We start from the raw sequence: 7,526 nt of genomic DNA on the forward strand, positions 1-7,526 counted from the left end.
GGGGGGGGGGGGGAAGTGAGTTTTCCTCAAGGTGTGAGGACAGAGAAAAGGATTCAGAACTCCAGCTGGATCCAATGAGGATTTTCAGGGCTTGTCCCTGATACAGGTCAGGGCAGGAGTGGACAACAAACCTTTTTTTGGGGAACAGAGAGGGTTTACCAGCTGGGGGCAAGAAGTCTCTTCTCCAGCTTCTCTAATCTGTCTGGAGAAGCTCATGACCATGGCCCTCACAACCAGTATGCCAGAGGTGGCAGTGCATGGTAACAACAAGGGGTCCCTGCAGAACCCAGGCACATAACACATCAAGAAACATGTTACTTCACCCCTATCCCTGTGTATTGTATAAGTAAGAGCACGAGCAAAGGTGTCTCAGAACCAGCTCAGCTCAAAACAGACCTTGGAGAAGAGTGATACTTGGGTCCCCCCAACACTTAGCAAACAGCAGGGCCTTCTTCACATGAATCTGTCGCTCTGTACATGATCCCAAATTCTCTCGGAAATGTGGTCTGGGATGTCTGCAGCAACCAGGACAGGGAAGCACAGGAACTCCCAAAATAAGCTTAACGGGGAGAGAGGGACATCTCTGGAGATTGATCCATCAAAGGGCATGTTTAGTGGGGAAAGTCTTCTGACTACACTGCTGGCTGTCTCTCCTCCCATCTCCAGAGCTGGGAATAAAGAGTTGCAGGAGTAGAAAAAATACTGAAATGAGGATATCAAAGACATACATTTCTAAAGGGTATGGGAAGGTAATGGGCTGGGAGAGGTGAGTAGGCAATAGGCATTGCAGCAGAGCAGTTACACCCGTGGGTATTTCTGGGTGTCCACAAAATGATCCTTACAACATGGCATACCTCTCAGCACTTGGAGAAAAAAACACAGCAGTCAGGAAATTTAGGTTTCACTGTCCCCTCTGCGTGGTTGTTTCTGCACAGGTCAGAGGTCTATATTACATTCATCCATACACCAACAGTCCAAGCATTGATCTTTAGGGAGTTCATGTCCTCAGCTGTGTAAAACGATCAGGATCTAACGTAATAATAACAATAATAATTCCAATAATAATAGCAGTGGGATTGTAGGGCCTCGGGCTGTGCTGCAAATGCCAGATACTCTTTTAAATCAAGTACTACTGTTTCCACCATCAGTGCCATTAACCTCACAGGCTGAGACGGCATTAAGACAGGTAGCCCTAGAAGACACTGTCTCTAAGTCTCTAAGACTTGTCTCTAAGTCTTCAAAAATCTGAGGGCCCTGACCTGCTGTTTGTGAAGCCATTAATTTAAGAGAGTCTAAGCAGGGAAAAAAACTCATGGAAAGGCTTCAAATACATCACTGTGGAATGATGATAGAAACGCACCATTGTGGAAATATGTCATAAGTATGACTAAACGCAGCATAAGGCCAACAGCAACATTAAGGTGGTGGAAAGCGTTTCACTTATTCCCATGCTTCCAGGAGCAATTGGCATCTTTGAGCTGCACGGAGAGATTATGAAGGGAAAGTGATCATTTCCTTACACTGGACTAGCCATGAAGGCACACCAGCTATATCTGAATGAGCAGCTTCTGTAGAAGTGGTGTCCATTAGTGCATTCCTCACTGCACTGAATTATGGAAGGAAGAACAAAAAGCTGAGCATGGGCTAACAGGAAAAAGGCATGTGCTCATTGGAGATGTGAAGTGAGAAGGGAAACCAATGAGAGATGTGCAAATAACACTGTTTGAGATGGCAAGATCCCTAGTCAAGCTGTTATACAACAGACTTGTTTAGAAAGAGAGAGGTTGCTACAGCAAATGGAAGAGAAGGAGGAAAAAGTGAAGAAAGAGAGGCAAAGTATTCCAGAAGCAGACTAGAACAGGATGGCATGTGGAGCAGAGCATGGCAAACCCAAGGGTGGCCACTTCCCTGGATCTGAAATAGTAGAGACTTTCAGAAGCCATTGTTGACTTGGGAGATTCCAGATAATCAGGATCTGATGACTGTCTCTCCCCTTCCAGTCAGCACCAATAGGCTGTCCTGAGCTGGAGACACCAACCTTCCCAGTGACAAAGCAGCACTGAAACTTCAGTCACTTTGGAAAAGTTTGACTGGACTATATGGCAGCACTTAATGCTGAAATGAGGTGACCAGCTTGTCTTCACCAGGCCCTGAGATCTCCCACCTCAAAGCAGCATTCCCAGAACACTTTCCCCAGCCACATCAGCTTGCGGAGAGAAAAAGTCTCCCAACCAGAAATGGCAAATTAGGAGAACATGATCTCTTCTCTGTGATGTCTAGCCTGAGCATCTCAGACACGCGCCATGCTGACGCCATCCCTTCAACCCAACCAAGACGAGAGCAGGCCAGGAGGAATAGATAGGGAGAAAAATAAATAACCTGAAGGACATATTTGTGGCATGACTCGGAAGGAAGACAAGCAAAAATTTCATAGAAATAGAGCATAAAGGAGGGGGAAGGGGGAGAGAAAGTTTCCTTCACGCACCAGAGCTGCTCAGGGGACACAGACTTAAAAATAACTTTGATTCCTGACCTATGATATCTTGGAAAAATAGCCCCAAATACTTCCAGGCTGTTCAAATTCTGAGAGCTGACATCAGCCCTATTCAGAGGGATATTCCCGTCGTCCCTCTTCTGGAGACATGATGTTTTTCTGGCTGTCGCCTGCCATTCCCTTGACACTAGCAACATTTTTTGTCAACCCTTAATTATAAATAACTGTAATTTCCTCCATTGAGAGATTTGGGTGGTTCAGGGCTGTGTCAGGCATAGGGGGAGCCATTCCATCACTGAGAGATGGTAAGATGGATGGAGACGGAGAGGAAAGGACCTTGATTTCACACATTGCAACATAGAAAGCACAAATATCTTCCTGCTAGTGTCCCCAAAGACACAACCAAGACCAAAGCAACTCTAGAATGGGCAACTCCAATTCCCTTCAATCCACATTTCCCACTGGCATCCTTAGCTTAGACAACGAGCATGTAACTGGCGTCTTTGCCTGTCACTTACTGACAAGGTCATGCTCTCCCTCTTCCTCAGTGCTTCTGTGATTTTCCCAGGGGAAGGCAGAGCAGCCTTTGGTCTCCACAAACAGCCTAAATGACAGCCCTCTGCTCTGCTCCCCAAATAGCTTCTCAATGCCTGAAAGACTGGAGTATTCCAAACTAGGTGGTATTTACAGCAGGGTGGACACTGCAAGCCAACACAAAAACACAAGGAAGCCCAGAAGGACACATGAAGGCACAGCTATCAGCTAAGCAGCAAAAAACATCAAGCTCAAAGAATAAGGCAGAGGATAGGAGACAGACAGAAAGGTCATCAGGTTTTTCAGATTCAAAGCAAATGTTTTTCCAAGAGCACCCAAAACTCATTGGTGAGAAGATAGCTGCATGGTAGTACCACCTTGATCTGGGAAGTATTTGCAACTCTGGGAGAGTGGAGCTTGCAAGAAGAGCATAGGCAACAGTAAAGACAGATTGGGGATGGGAAGACCATGGATTGCCATTATTAGAAATGAGTGTGGGGATTAACACCATCTGAAATTATGGTATTTGAGGGAACAAGTCCAAATATGAGGGCCTCCCTCATGACAGTGCTGACCTGTGATATTTTTGACTTAAAGTTCTGCTGAATGACACTAGCTGACAATCTGACTCTAAGGCAGGCTTAGGTACCACACTGCATACTGCTTTACTTGTGGGACTCATGGTTGGCAGAAAGCAAGAAGGGGAAGAAGCCTGGACCTTGTATTGCACTACAGCAGCACAATAGAACCACACTGACACTTGTGTGGTCCTGGTGCGGAGCTGGATCGGGAGCTTATAGCTTTGTGTGGGACTTAATGATGTACTGTCACCGTGTGACATTTCAGGCTATCAAAAAAAAGGAAAGGAAGATGAAGTACAGAAGCTTCAGTGACTGTGTCACGATAGAATAGTGGAATCAGAGACTCATAACTGTGGATGCAGAGGACCTCTACGGGTCATCTAGTCTGACTCTCTTGTTTAAAACAGGTCTAATTAAATCAGGTTGCTCAATGCCATGTCCAGCTGAGACCTGAATATCTCTGACAACAGACGTTTCACAATTTCTCTTGGCAACCTATTCCAGTATTTAACCACCCTCATGGTAAAAAAAAATCCTAATGTCTAATCCAAATTTCTCACATTCCAACTTGTGTCCATTGCTTACTGTCCTATCATGAATCTTGGAGTTCTGCTCCATCTTCTCTGTGTGACCCCATCACATCAAATCGGAAAGCCATCAAATGACTAGTGCTTTGCATGTAAAACTATTACTGCACTGAACCTCACCACATTAAGGTCTAAAGACCCAAAGCTTCCTTTCTGCACAGTTGAAAAATCACACTCCACTCATAATCCCAGGCCTCCCTGGAAAACCCTCACATCCCTTTCACATGCTTTTCTTTGGACAATTTTGTTCTAGCCTATAGGGCAGACAGCATCTTTGTACTTGTGGGTGTGAGTCAAGCTCTGGGCTGGCTTGGTGAAAGGAGAAGACCTGACATGCTCTGGAGAGACAGAGCTGTTGCTGCTTTTCCAGGCAGCAATTTCTGGCAGCAACAACACAGGACCACTGCTGTGTACAGGTGAGAGAGAGGATCTGCTCATCTATGGGGCAGTAGAATGGACAATCATGCTGTAACACAAGCCTGATGTGGTTTAAGGTGGGAGAAGAGGAACAAGAGTGGCACTTTCTAGTGACAGCCATATCATAACAGGAAGTCTTGGGGCCACAAAGGTAGCCATTACCACTGAAAGGCAAAATTCATTTCTGAATGAAAAGCAAGGCCAGCATGTACCCCATACAGTACCATAAATCAAAGTGAATTCTCTGGGTACTGCAAAGGACGCAGTGTGTAATGCCACAGGAATTCCACTGCAATTCAAAAATAGGAGTCTTTTCCCTGTAGACATCTCAGAAGGGATGTGGGAGTGAGGTTGGGTGGAAGCTGTCCAAGTGCCCTCCATGGACAGCTGGAAAATACTTGAGACCCAGCCAGATCCAGTTAACTATATAGCCTAATGAAGTCACAGGGGATTCCTGGCTCTGCTTTCATGTCCTTCACCCACTGCAAGGAAATTCCTCTTCCTACTCTCCTCAAGCAGAGAGGCTCCCTTTTTCCCCAAATCTCTGCTTGAGAAAGGAGGAATCCCTCAGACTTCCCAAGAAAGAGCATCTGTTAGTTAGTCTGCCACTAACATTTTTGGTGTGCTGACAACACATTCCCTCAAGGCTGCAAAGGGTTAATGCAACACACGGCAACCTTGCATCTGAGGCACCAGCCAAAAGTCCAAGAGCCACAACTCAATCCATGAAGACATGTGCTGAGTCAAGTGGCATGAATATTTTCAGAAAGCAGACTCTCTAAACTCTCCATATCATCAATGAAGAGATGCTCCTCTGGACAGTGAGCCAGAATAAACGTCTTCCAATTCACCCCTGCCAAAGGACTCTTCTCCATGATGAATCTTTAGGGGGCTCTCTGACATAAATCTTCCTTGCTAGAATTTGATAACTTTTATCCCTGTTCCCCGAACATGAACTCCCAGCTGATGCTCATCCTTGCCTCCCTCCTGCCCTGCTGCTGACAGGCAAAGCCCACTACCACAACATAAAAAGGACATGGTACCACCTTGGCACAGCACACAAGCCAAGACAGGTTACTGGATCTGCCTCTAGACTAGACTGATGGTCACTCTAGTGGCTGCAGCTGCCTCACACTCTGGGTTTACCTACCCTGAAATTTCTGGCACTAAAGCAGCTGGGGGGATGCTGTGCTTTTAGGCAAAAGCTTAAGTCCTTCTGTACTTGTTAAGACTATTTGCATCCCCATGACCATGGTCTAGCAGCTCTGACTCCAGTCCAGCACTATGCTGGTATGCCACAAACATCATTGCCAGTATCATGACAATTTGACAAGGCAGCAGCATCCAAATGACTGTCATCTGGACAGGCTTTGGTAACACAGCCAGATACAACACACATTCAAGAGGTGAAGGGAAGGCTAATGAACAGCCAGACATTCCCCTAGGATCACAGGACACACCACACTGCTGGAATAATACCCTCTGTAGTTCACAGGAATCTCTCATCAGCTTCACTGGGTGTTGGACTCCAGCCAAAGAGCATTTGAGTACTCAATGAATGAGGGCATTGCACACCTCTGGGACATGCCTGGAAAAACTCACCTCTGAGGCACTGACAGCATGAGGAGAACAGCAGCCTGGGAAGCACCCATCATTGGCAACACTGCTTAAGAGACAGGTTAAAATCTGCCTGAGTATCAGGCAAGTCCTACATGAGAGCCTTCAGGATCAGGGGTTTCTATTATGCATGAGAAATTCCCGTTGGATTCAGAGGTAACCCTCAATCTCTATGTGGGAAGTGAATTTAGCTTTGGGACTGAAGCAGTAGCAGATGCTGCAGGGTCAGAGTTGTACTGGCAAAGCTGGGATCAAAAAGACAAATTCTGGTTCGAGAGCATGACCCTTCCATATAGATTTACTAGGGAAAAGGACCAAGAAGACTGGCTGCAGATCACTAGCACATAGCAGGCAGGTTCCCAGTTACATCGGGTGGTAGTTCACAACTTCCTGAGGTCAGATTTGGGCAACAAAGACTATAACATTAATGTTAGACCAGAAAGCCCTGCAGGGCATTTTGCCCTGAGATAGAATGAGGAATAAGTATTGTTAACAATGGCACAGCCTAGCTATTCCTGGAAGTGTTTGATTAAAAGTTATTCACTAAATCATCACTGCACCATCCAAAGACAATGGTTTTGGTAAGCAGTGGAGAAGTTATGGAAGAGCTGATGAGAGAAAGAAAACTTGGCCTGAACTAGTTATATGTTGATTCAGATTAACTTAAATGGAGGAATGAACACAGGTTTTGAACTAAGAATTGAAAGACCAGCAGACACCACTGCAATGCAAGATGCTAGGGAGATGGGTGTGAAATGTGAATTTCCTGAAATCAAGCTGTCCCCAGTGAAAACAAAGAGTAAAAGATCCTTTTAGAAATAAAAAGAGCAAAAGAAGGAAGGAGCAGATCTGTTGAGCAGGGAAGGTGGAGCTGAAGCTTGGTGTAATTGAGATGCATCCCTGGACAAAATTAATGTATGGTCTCCTCTTTTATTCAGGATTGTGAAGCAGAATTCAAGTTCCTTTCCAGTGTGGTACAACAAAATTAAAGGCATGGTACTGGAGCAGAGCCCAAGATAAAGATTAAAAAAATAAAGGTGGCAGCAGTTGGATGGGGGCTTAAACGACATTTGGACTGGGTGGGAGGGAAGATGAACCACTGTTACAGTGGCAGCAAGTCCCAACTCTGAAAGGGGCAGGATGTACAAATACAGAACAAGAGACAAAAAGCAGGAGGAAAGAGTGCAGAAATAGAAATGTTAATAGATAAATGAAACTCAGTGTATGTAATAAATTTGCAGCAGGAGCCTGGGGAAATGCCATGCTAAATCCAGAAGGACTGACCATGGGGGGGGG

The 7,526-nt window shown here is 45.5% G+C and overlaps 1 protein-coding gene across 1 annotated transcript in view; it reads right to left on the reverse strand.

Moving 5' to 3' along the window:
• The window catches only part of PAPPA2 (pappalysin 2), a 91,712-nt gene that overhangs the window by 67,317 nt on the left and 16,869 nt on the right, over nucleotides 1-7,526 (reverse strand). The gene's annotated exons all lie outside the window — the stretch shown is intronic.

The sequence above is a fragment of the Athene cunicularia genome (genome assembly GCF_003259725.1).
Source record: "Athene cunicularia isolate RWA chromosome 8 unlocalized genomic scaffold, athCun1 chr8_part1, whole genome shotgun sequence".
Taxonomy (NCBI): Eukaryota; Metazoa; Chordata; class Aves; order Strigiformes; family Strigidae; genus Athene; species Athene cunicularia.